The sequence below is a fragment of the Pan paniscus genome, chromosome 21, assembly GCF_029289425.2.
Source record: "Pan paniscus chromosome 21, NHGRI_mPanPan1-v2.0_pri, whole genome shotgun sequence".
Lineage (NCBI taxonomy): Eukaryota > Metazoa > Chordata > Mammalia > Primates > Hominidae > Pan > Pan paniscus.
The window spans coordinates 39,808,617-39,820,778 of record NC_073270.2 but is presented as its reverse complement, the minus strand read 5'-3'; the positions used below and the strand labels follow the sequence as shown (position 1 = coordinate 39,820,778).

General features: G+C 42.8%; 1 pseudogene; it reads right to left on the bottom strand.

Moving 5' to 3' along the window:
- Window positions 1–264: 264 nt before the first annotated feature.
- Window positions 265–3,615, bottom strand: LOC100984429 (small ribosomal subunit protein uS5-like; annotated as a pseudogene).
- Between the last annotated feature and the right edge of the window lie 8,547 nt (window positions 3,616–12,162).

Genomic DNA, 12,162 nt, shown 5'->3' with positions numbered 1-12,162 from the left:
TATCTTTTCTCTTTTATTTTTCCATTTGTATTTCTGTTCTACTTTCTGAGAGATTTCCTCAACTTTATATATTAAGACTTAGATAAATTATTTATTTTTCTATTATTATTATTTGAGAACAGGTCTTGCTGTATTGCCCAGGCTGGAGTGCAGTGGCATGATCATAGCTCACTGCAGCCTCCATCTCCTGGGCTTGAGCAGCCCTCCTGACTCAGCCTCCTAAGTAGCTGGGACCACATGCATGAGCCACCACAGCTGGCTAATTTTTTTTCTTTTTTTTATTATTTATTTATTTATTTATTTATTATTTTTTTGAGATGGAGTCTCGCTCTGTTGCCCAGGCTGGAGTGCAGTGGTGTGATCTCGGCTCACTGCAAGCTCTGCCTCCTGGGTTCATGTCATTCTTCCGCCTCAGCCTCCCTAGTAGCTGGGACTACACGTGTTCGCCATCATGCCCGGCTAATTTTTTGTATTTTTAGTACAGATGGGGTTTCACCATGTTAGCCAGGATGGTCTCGATCTCCTGACCTCGTGATCCGCCCGCCTCGGCCTCCCAAAGTGCTGGGATTACAGGCGTGAGCCACTGAACCAAGCCTAATTTTTCTTTTTAAAAGAATGTTTAGCAGAGAAGAGGTCTATCTAATATTGCCCAGGTTGGTCTTGAACTCCTGGCTTTAAACAATCCTTCTACCTTGGCTTCTCAAAGTGCTGGGATTACAGGCATGAGCCATAATGCCCAGCCAATTTTTCTATTATATTTTTAATTCCCCAGAGCTGTTACTTATTCTATTTTTTTTAGAGCATTTTATCTTTGCTTTATGGATGCAGTATTTTCTATTATCTCTCATAGACTGCTTATTGTTTTTTAAAAATATTTTTCTGTTCTCTTCAGTTTCTGTTCCCTTTGAGTTTCTTTTTTCTCTATTTGATGCTGTCTTTCCTGGTGGAGGTTTATCTTAAATATCTGGTGACCCTTTGTTGTCTCTTCATATTTAAGAGTGAGTCACTAAGTATTTGGAAGCTCTATGTTAACAGGAAGTTTATCTGTAGGATGATAAAGTGGGTACCTAGGTGTTTTGTTGGGGGACCTCAAATATCAGTATGTATAGATCTTTCCTCTGGGGTTAATTAATTAAAATTAATTCCCTGATATCTTGCCTGGAGAATACAAGCCTTGCTGTCAGCATTCCTGGAGTAAATTTCAGCAGGAGGACTGAGTGCGCTTCACCATTCAGCATGTAGACAATTCATCTAATCTCTGTTTTCAGTCTGAAATCCTCCTACCTTAGCCTCCCTGCTATTATATCTTTAGCTGTGCCTGGTATCTCAGTGTCTGGAACTTCTCTACCTCAATTTTGTCCCAGGGGCTGCTAGGGAGATGAAAGGGTAGTTGTCTAAGTGAGTAGGATGGAGAAAAAGACCTGGCAGTTTCACTTCCTATAAAGGCTTTCAGCCAAACCCTCTCTCTTCTGCCTCTCACATCACCTCTGATCTGCTCTGTCCCAGTCCTGACACTCTAGTGTTCTGCAGTACGAATCTGTTTGTCCCTTGTTAGTATAACCCTCAGCAAACATTTAGAATTGTTTTCTCAGCTCAGCTATGGTTTTCCATCTTCCAAAAATGTGTTGATATCCTTAATCTGCTATTGATTTCTTTCTTATTCTCTTTGTCTGTAGACTGGTAACCCTAAAAATGTTAACTCACTGTCACTTCAGTGATTTGGGGAGTGAACAGGGATAAACATATGTGTTTAATCTGTCCAAGCATAAACAGAAGTGCAAGACTGTCAAGATGTCCACTCTTTGCTCCTATTAAAAAAAGTTAGAACCAGAAAATTCATAGATATGGCTGGGCGAGGTGGCTCACGCCTGTAATCCAGCACTTTGGGAGGCCAAGGCGAGTGGATCATGAGGTCAGGAGTTCAAGATCAGCCTGGCCAAGATGATATAACCCCATTTCTACTAAAAATACAAAAATTAGCCGGGCACAGTGGCAGGCGACTGTAATCCCTCCCAGCTACTTGGGAGGCTGAGGCAGAAGAATCGCTTGAAGCTGGGGGACAGAGGTTGCAGTGAGTCGAGACTGCACCACTGCACTCCAGCCTGGGCGACAGAGTAAGACTCTGTCTCAAAAAAAAAAAAAAAAAAAAGAAAGAAAGAAAATTCATAGGTAAAATATAGATAAAATTCTACTCTCATACGCCAATGTGGAAAAAGTAGGAGTCTGAGATTTGCGGTACATGTGTCCAAGCCCTGTTATTATCATTTACTGGTCTGAAGCTAGGTAAGTTAAATTTTCTGACCATCTGTTTCCTCATCTGTAAAGTAGTGATAATCATCCCTAGATAGTCTATCTTACTTGTAATGATGAAGTAAAATAATTGATATAAATATATAAACATCAAATATATATCATTTATCATAAACTCTATTAGAAGTAGGCACAGTTAAATATATTTTCAGAGGCACTGTAACATAGTAGAAAGAATATGGGCTTCAGATTCACACAGACTTGGGCTCAAATTCCATCTCTGTTACTCACTGGGTTATGTTGGGTAAGTGACTTACACTCTCTGAGCCTTCGTTAACCTGTTTATAAAATGGGTATAATACTTTTAACCTGACAAGGCTGTTGTTGAGTATTAAATGAGATAATGCATGTAACATCTATAGGGCCTGACACTTAGTAAGTACTCAACAGATATTAATTCTTCCATGTTGGCCCCTAATTTGAGACCAGCTTTTTTTTTTTTTTTCCCAGGCTTAATTCAGTTTGTTTTTCTTGCATAAAAACCCTATGCTGTAGCCACAGCTGGAGCCTGGGTCCTCTGCATGGAGACTCTGGTGTGGGTCTTGACGAGGTGGTCAGTGAATTCCTGATAGGGAGACTTGGTGAATATAGTCTCCTTCCAGAGGTCGAGGGTCAGGTAGCTGTAGGTCTTAGAGATGGTGTCAAAGGTGGCCTTGGCGAAGTTGCCAGGGTGGTAGTGCAGCCCCTGGCTGAGGTGTGGCAGTCATCAATACCAGCCATCATGAGGAGCTTCTTGGGCACAGGTGCGGAGACGATGCCAGTGCCCCTGGGTGCAGGGATGAGGTGCACCAGCACAGAGCCGCAGCGGCCTGTCACCTTGCAAGGGACGGTGTGGGCTTGCCCATCTTGTTCCGCAGTAGCCTCTGCGCACGGGGACAATGGAGTGCTTGGTCAGGATGACGGACCCGCGGATGGCAGTAGCCACCTCCTTGGAGCACTTAACGCACAGACCGACGTGGCCATTGTAGTCCCCGATGGCAACAAACGCCTTGAACCTGGTGCACTGGCCGGCGCGGGTCTGCTTCTGCACCGGCATAATCTTCAAACCCTCTTCCTTGAGAGAGGACCCCAGGAAAAAGTCAACGGTCTCAGATTCCTTGATGGGCAGGGAGAAGAGACATCCTCCAGGTACTTGATCTTCATGTCCTTGACCAGGTGGCCCAGCTTGGTGACGGGCATCTACTCCTTATCCTCGGCCTTGCCTCTGCGAGCTCCATGGCCTCGGCTACGGCCCCGTCCACGGCCGTGACCCTGGCCCCGGATGCCACCGCCGAAACCTCCGCGGAAGCCACCGCGGTTCCCCATCCCCCCCAGGGCTGCGGGGGCCTCCGCCCGGCCTCCGCCCGACCTCCGCACCCCACGCCCTGCCCCCCCTGCACAGGCGTCATCCGCCATTTGGGGATTTGTTGAAGAAGAGCTTTTTTATACTAACATGAAAATCCTGAGCTTGTATTTCATTAGTTCATGCTAAACTACATTGATAATTAGCATCTTAGATCATCAATAGTCCTCATAAAAGTTTATTTAGTTGCTGTTTTCCCAGGACCAAATTATAAGGTGAATAGCCCAAATTAAAAGGATTCCTCATACAAGACCTTTGAAGTCAACTGGCTATTGCTGAGGCATCTTTAGCATTTCATTATGAAATAAGATGTGAAACTTGTAACAAATATCAAGAGATCAGAGGCTCTGGAATATTGAGAACAACTACAACTCAAAAAATTATTTTAAACGTTTGTTTTTTTGGTTTTTATTTGATCCTCATACAAATCTAGACTCCACAGTCTTTTTTATCCTGTTTAAAGATGAATTAACAGAAACAATGAGTAAAGAAGCTTCCTTTACTCAACTTCCTTGAGTACTTCCTTGAGTTTCAAGGAAGTCTCAAATTCCTTGAGACTGATCTATCTGTGGAAAACAACCAAGAACTCCAACCTTGGTCTTTTGTCTCCCAGTTTAGTGCTCTCTTTTTAAAAAATATGGTAAAATACAAATACCATAAAATTTATCTTTTCAACTATTTTTAAGTATATTCACATTGTTGTACAACCAATTCCCAGAACTCTTTCCATCTTGCAAAACTGGAACTCTGTACCTATTAGACAACAACTCTCTCTTCCCCCCTCTCTCCCTAGCCCCTAGCAACCGCCATTCTACTTTCTCTTTCTATGAATTTGACTGTTCTAGGTACCTCAAATAAATGGGATAACACAGTATTCGTCTTTTTGTGGCTAGCTTATTTCACTAAGCATAATGTTCTTGAGGTTCATCCATATTGTGGCATGTATCAGAATTTCCTTCCTTTTTAAGGCTGAATGATATTCTATTGTATGTACACACCATATTTTGATTACCCATTCATCCACTGATGGACACCCGGGGTGCTTCCCAGGTATGAATAATGCTGTTGTGAACATGGACATAAAAATATCTCTTTGAGACACTGCTTTCAGTTTTTATTTTTATTTTTTTTCTGAGACAGAGCTTCGCTCTTGTTGCCCAGGCTGGAGTGTGATGGCACGATCTCAGCTCACTGCAACCTCTGCCTCCTGGGCTCAAGTGTTTCTCCTGCCTCAGCCTCCTGAGTAGCTGGGATTACAGGCGCCGGCCACCATGTCTGGCTAATTTTTTGTATTTTTAGTAGAGATGGGGTTTTACCATGTTGACCATGGCTGGTCTCAAACTCCTGACCTCAGGTGATCCGCCCGCGTCAGCCTCCCAAAGTGCTGGGATTACAGGTGTGAGCTACCATGCCCAGCCCTTTCAGGTTTTTTTTTTTGTTTTTTTATTTTTATTTTTTAAATATACGTAGTAATTGAATTGTTAGATTATATGGTAATTCTGTTTAAAAATGTTTGAGGAACAACCATACTCTTTTCCATAGGGCTGCATCATTTTACAGTCCTGCCAACATACACAAGCGTTCCAGTTTTTCCACATCTTGATAATATGTGTCATTTTCTGGAGGTTTTTTTTTTAATTAATAGCAATTCTACTGGGTGTAAGGTAGTATCTGATTGTGGTTTTCTTAAGAGTTTTGAAGTCTTCTGTACAGATGGCAAGATACTAAGTAACCTTGGATAACATCATCAAAAAACATTCATATTCTTTTTTTTTTTTGATTTTTTTAAAGAGAACAGGGTCTTGCTGTTACCCAGGGTGGAGTGCAGTGGTGTGATCATAACTCACTGCAGCCTCGAACTCCTGAGCCCAAGAGATTCTCTTGCCTCAGCCTCTTGATTAGTTGGGGCCACTGGCACATGCCACCATGCCCGGCTAATTTTTTTTAAATTACTTTTTTGTAAAGACAGGGTCTCACTATGCTGTCCAGGCTGGTCTCAAACTCCTGGCCTCAAGCAGTCCTCCTACTGTGGCCTCCCAAAGTGTTGGGATTACAGACATGAGCCACTGCACCCAGCCTCAACAAATGTTTACTGAGCTCCTAATAGGTGCTATGCACTGTGCTGGGTACTGGGGTTATAAGTCTCTTAAGAGCAAGGGAGAAAGATGGGCAATGAATAGTGACCAAGGTGCTGAGTGTATACAAGGTACACTTAATTACTTCTTACTGAAAGTCTGCTAATCTTTCAAGAAGACTATCAGGTGCTTTTATGGCTCACGCCTGTAATCCCAGCACACTGGGAGGCCGAGGTGGGAGAATCACTTGAGGCCAGGACTTTGAGACCAGCTGGGGCAACACAGTGAGACCCCCATCTCTACAATTTTTTTTTTTAATTAGCTGGGTGTGGAGGTACTTGCCTGTAGTCCTAGCTACTTGAGAGGATAAGGCAGGAGGATTGCCTGAGCCCAGAAGTTTGAGGCTGCAGTGAGCCATGATCATGCCACTGCACTCCAGCCTAGGTGACAAAGTGAGACCCTGTCTCAAAAAAGCAAAAACAAAAACTGATCACCTCCTTTTATAGTGAATCATGAAAGGAGTATGTAAAACATATTTATTTCCTATGCTCACATCCAATTATTCCAAACAGAATACAGCTGGGAGGTTTTCCCATCCTCTCTTGGGAAGGAGGCGACATTCAAGAAGTGAAGACTGGTGCAAGTTAGTAATTAGCACTTATACCTATCACCCCATATGGGTGCCTGCATTCACAAACATGTGCTAGGTTTTGGGAAAGCAAAGAAATATGAGTAAGGTACAGATCCCGCCCTCCAGGATCTCAAAGACAGCTACAACATAATATAAGAGCTGTAATAGAAAAAAGACAAGTAGAGAGAAAGGAATCATTTTTTTCCCTTGTAGAGAAATCAAAGGCTTCTTTAAAAAAGTAAAGTCTAGATCTGGATCTTAAAGGATGACAGGAGTTCATCAGATTCCGGGAACAGGAGGGAAGGACGTTCTAGAGAGGGAACAGCATGGAAAAAATGAAATGGCACAGCATGTTTATGAAATATTAAATGATTTAGTATGACTGAAACAGCATACACAATGGAGAATGGTAAGAAGGGTAGACAGTAGCATGGTGAGAGGGGCTTGGAGGCAGACTGTGGAAATCTATTCTTCTGAAGGTAACACAGAATTAACTGATTTTTAGGCAAGGGAGCAGCTTGATTAGTGTTTTTTTCCCGGCCCCAGGAAACTCGATGGGCTAGATGGAGGATGAACTGGAGTTATAAGAGAACCAAGAAAAGATATGGGAGAAGGAGGTCAGGAACTAACCAAATAAGATCTCAAAGACCCTTGTTTTGTTCCACAGCAGTCATTGAGGATGACTTGTTGTGAAAAATACCCAGAGCTTTTTATTTGTTACAGAGACAGGGTCTCACTATATTGCCCAGGCTGCTCTCAAACTCCTGAGTTCAAGTGATCCTCCTGCCTCAGCCTCCCAAAGTGCTGGGATTACAGGCATGAGCCACCACGCCCAGCCATTCAAAGACTCCGGGAGCAGAGCACCAGAGCTGAGGAACTCACGTATTTGGCCTCCAAAACCAGAAATCTGATTTTCCTAAAGCATGTATCATGGAACAGATACTTGAGGATTGATTCACAATAACCAAATTCATAAGAGATTGTGGTATAAAGGATAATCCTAATTTACTAATGTACATTCATTCATTCATCAAATAGTTGTAAAGAACCTACTTTGTGCGAAGCATTATTCTAAGGAACTAGGGACATAGCTGTCATTAACAATTTCCTATCCTCACAGTTACAGTCTCTGTGGAATATAACATAGAATGTATGTTTCCAGTGAGTAAAATATTTGTTTGCTGTCTAGAGCATTTCCTTCCCAGTGCAAAGGAACCAAGGATTTTAAGTCACTAATGAAAATGTTATTTGGCAAATGATCTTCTGATCATTTGAAAAAAGAGATGGTATTAAGACCCATTTCATTCAGGTCACAGGTAAGGCCTGAGCTTATCTTCGCTCTAGAACAAGTATACCTCTCTAATGACTAGCTTTTAACCATGTTCTTTGGATTCATAATTTCTCTATCCTGAACATTGCTGAATGGAATAAGCCATCCTGGCTTATTCTTCTCCTTCTGGGTTCCAAGTAAACCATTTCAATTCTAACATATTCTTTCAGACATATTATAATACAACTGAGATTAATTACATTAGCTTTGGTCATTTTTACTATATATGATGAAATAAAGGCTCCAACCTCAACTATTTCATTGTAAGCAATGTAATTTTGGGGACTAATGGGTTTTCAACCATTAATTCAGTAAATATTTATCAAATATTTATTTATTATTTTTTTGAGACGGACTCTCGCTCTGTTGCCTAGGCTGGAGTGCAGTGGCTGGATCTCTGCTCACTGCAACCTCCACCTCCCGGATTTAAGCAATTCTCCTGCCTCAGCCTCCCAAGTAGCTGGGATTACAGGTGCCCACCACCATGCCCAGCTAATTTTTGTATTTTTAGTAGAGACAGGGTTTCACCATGTTGGCCAGGCTGGTCACGAACTCCTGAACTCAGATGATCCGCCCACCTCGGCCTCCCAAAGTGCTGGGATTACAGGCATAAGCCACCGCGCCCAGCCACCAAATATTTATTAAGTGACTATGATGAGTCAGGCACTCTGCTAGGTGCTGGGAATATCAGAGTTAACAAGACAGATTTTTGTACTATGTTCAAGAAATTTGCATACATTCTAGTAGTGAAGTGAGATTAAGAAAACTACAAGTATACAACAGACAAATTAAACAAATTGTGGTGAGTGTTATGAAGGAACAAGAGAAAAGCTGCAGTATCCCAAAACTGATGACAATCACCTGGACCAGGCTAATGGCAGTGGCGAGAGAAGAGATTGTATTTGAGATCTATTTTGGACATTGAATCAACAAGACAATAGTGAATTGAATGAAGAAGGTGAGGGAAAGGAAGGAATCAAGGCTAACTCCTGGGTTTTGACTTAAGCAACTGGGTAAAGAGCAGTACTCTTAACTGAGATGAGGATGACTTGCTGTGGAAAATACCCAGATTTTCTATGTGGAAAATCTTGCATTTCCACAGAAAATCTGGCTATAATCCACACAGAAAATACCAATTTCTATGTGGATTATAATTTTTATCTTAATCATGTTTTCTGTAAGTTAAATATTACCCATGAGGATGTGTGACCTTGCTTACTAAATAAAAAGAGTATTGCACTAAGAATCATGAGATCTGGGTTCTAGTTCAAGTTCTGTCACTATTTAACTTTAAGTCACATTCTCTACAGGCCTGCTATTTTATGGGTCAAGTGGAGACTGTGGAATAGTTCAAAGCCAATGAAAACATATAATTAAGCATACAATTGAAGTACTATCATCATTAGCTTACTGTTGGGCAGTTGGAGATCTGGGGTGGTATTGAGCATGGCCCAGAATGAAAAGTCCAATAGTCTTGTTTCTGTATCTCTGCTTGGTGTGTGTGTGTATTCCATAACTTGGCTTCTGTATTTATAAAACAAAATTACAGTATTTCTCTCACAGGTATTGAGAAGAAAATCCATAAGTGTCTATATGCATTGCAGATTCCTGGAGGAAAGAAGTTATGAAAATATAAATTATTTGTGTTGTTAGTAGGATCAATCTCTTGGAAAATCAGGAAAAGTTTAGCTATCGTTGCTTTGTGACTTTTGCCAGGGAATCTTGGCTTTTCCTAGAAAAGAAATTGCTACCTTGGAGGAAGCCTGAAATCTCTGAAGGAAGTCTTCTTGCACATAGCCAGTTCAGGGAGATTACACCTGGTACCATGCTGTAAGGGAAAATAAATTTTTTCATAAAAGTGGTCAAGAGTATTTGCTAAACACAGCAGCATTTCCCAAACAGGGAGTGAAGGTACAATGAGGTCTCATTAAGACTTTCTTGGCTGGGTGTGGTGGCTCACGCCTATAATCCCAGCACTTTGGGAGGCTGAGGCGGGCAGATCACGAGGTCAGGAGATCGAGACCGTCCTGGCTAACACAGTGAAACCCCATCTCTACTAAAAATACAAAAACAATTAGCCGGGCGTGGTGGCAGGCGCCTGTAGTTCCAGCTACTCAGGAGGCTGAGGCAGGAGAATGGCATGAACCCAGGGGGTGGAGCTTGCAGTGAGCCGAGATCGAGCCACTGCACTCCAGCCTGGGCGACAGAGCAATACTCCGTCTCAAAAAAAAAAAAAAAAAAAGACTTTCTTAGTTCTCTTAGTGTCTTCGTTAGTGTGAACTAACAAGCTAACTTCCTTGGTGTGATCTGAGTAACTTAAGTTAGTGTGAACTAACTTCTTTGGTGTGATCTGAGTAACTTATTTTTTAATTAAAAAAAATTTTTTTTTTTTTTGTAGAGATGGATCTGTGTTGCCCAGGCTGGTCTCAAACTCCTGAGCTCGAGCGATCCTCCCACCTCGGCGTCCCAAAGTGCTGGGATTACAGGTGTGAGCTACCATGTCTGGCCCACAGATCATTTCATAAGCTCCTTTTCCACTTGTCTTCTTTCATTTTTCCATTTCATTTATTTTTCCTTTATCTGTCATTTTTGTAGTTGAACAGGCTTTTCCAAAACTTAGGCCACACTGTTTCCCTCTCTTCTCTTCAAGGCATCCCACTTAAAATGATTTGGGGACTGTCATGTACCAAATGTTTCTCTCTCAAAGATCCAAAAAATGATGTACACCAGTGGTTCTCAAACAGGGGTGATTCTGTCTCTCCCAGGGGATATTTGGGAGTGTCTGGAGACATTTTTGGTTGTCACAACTAGGGGGAGGGTGCCACTGGCATTTATTATATAGAGGCTGGGATGCTGCTAAACATCTTACAATGCACAGAACAACATCCCACAACAAAGAATTATCTGGCCTGACAAAGAATTGTCTGCCAATATGTCAATAATGCTGCCATTGAGTAACTCTGGTATGCACAAATATCAGTAGCTGAAAATGACTGAGGTTTGGTGGCACTAGTCCAGGCTCCTTAGGGATTCAGATTCTCAAGGTGGTAAAGGGGCAGCCACTGGCATCAGATTGTCTGGACTTGGATTCCCAGGTTACCTGTTTTGCTGGCTGTATATGGCTTCTGACTAATTATTCAGTGCCACAAAAGCAGTTTCCTCATCTGGAAAAAGGGGCTAATAAACCATCCATCTCACTAAGATGTAAGCTCCTTGGAGGCAAGGAACTGCCATGCTTAGATTAGGGACTAATATCCAGTAGAAAGTACTAGGTGTCTGTGGATTATCTCACACAGTTGTGTTGAGACCTAAAGCAGCAAATATGATTAAGTAATGTGGAACACAGTGAAAAGAGATGCAGCCCGTGATAGCAGGAAGCCGGCTGGCACTATTAACTAGGATGTGCTGCCCTGTTGAACACTAACAATTTCAGAACACCAACATCAGACAAGGCCATTCTGTGAGCACGGTGGGTCCAAACAAAAACAAAACCACTCCACAATGATGTCTGAATATAAACAAACAAAAATAAACATTGTGCCAACCACAAAAAAATGACCAGATATAAGGCCGGGCACGGTGGATCACGCCTGTAATCCCAGCACTTTGGGAGGCCAAGGTGGGCGGATCACCTGAGGTCGGGAGTTCGAGACCAGCCTGATCAACATGGAGAAACCCCGTCTCTACTAAAAACACAAAATTAGCTGGGCATGGTGGTGCATGCCTGTAATCCCAGCTACTTGGGAGACTGAGGCAGGAGAATCGCTTGAACCCAGGAAGTGAGGTTGCGGTGAGTCGAGATCGTGCCATTGTACTCCAGCCTGGGCAACAAGAGCGAAATTCCGTCTCAAAAAACAAAACAAAACAAAACAAAACAAAACAGATATGCTCCTATCTCCTATCTCTATCCTTTTTTTTTTTTTTTTTTTTTGAGACGGAGTCTCACTCTGTGGCCCAGAGCTCTGTCGGCTGGAGTGCAGTGGTGCGATCTCGGCTCACTGCAATCTCTGCCTCCCGAGTTCAAGTGATTCTCCTGTCTCAGCCACCTGACTAGCTGGGATTACAGGAGCACGCCACCATGCCCCGCTAGTTTTTGTATTTTTAGTACAGATGGGGTTTCACCATGTTGGTCAGGCTGGTCTCGAGCTCCTGATCTCGTGATCCGCCCACCTCGCCTCCCAAAGTGCTGGGATTACAGGTGTGAGCCACCGTGCCCGGCCTTTTTTATTATTACCATTATTTTGAGATGGAGTCTAGCTCTGTCGCCAGGCTGGAGTGCAGTGGCTTGATCTTGGCTCACTGCCACCTCCGCCTCCCGGGTTCAAGCTACTCTGCTGCCTCAGCCTCCTGAGTAGCTGGGACTACAGGCGCGCACCACCACGCCTAGCTAATTTTTGTATTTTTAGTAGAGATGAGCGTTCACCATGTTGGCGAGGATGGTCTCGATCTCTTGACCTAGTGATTCGCCCGCCTT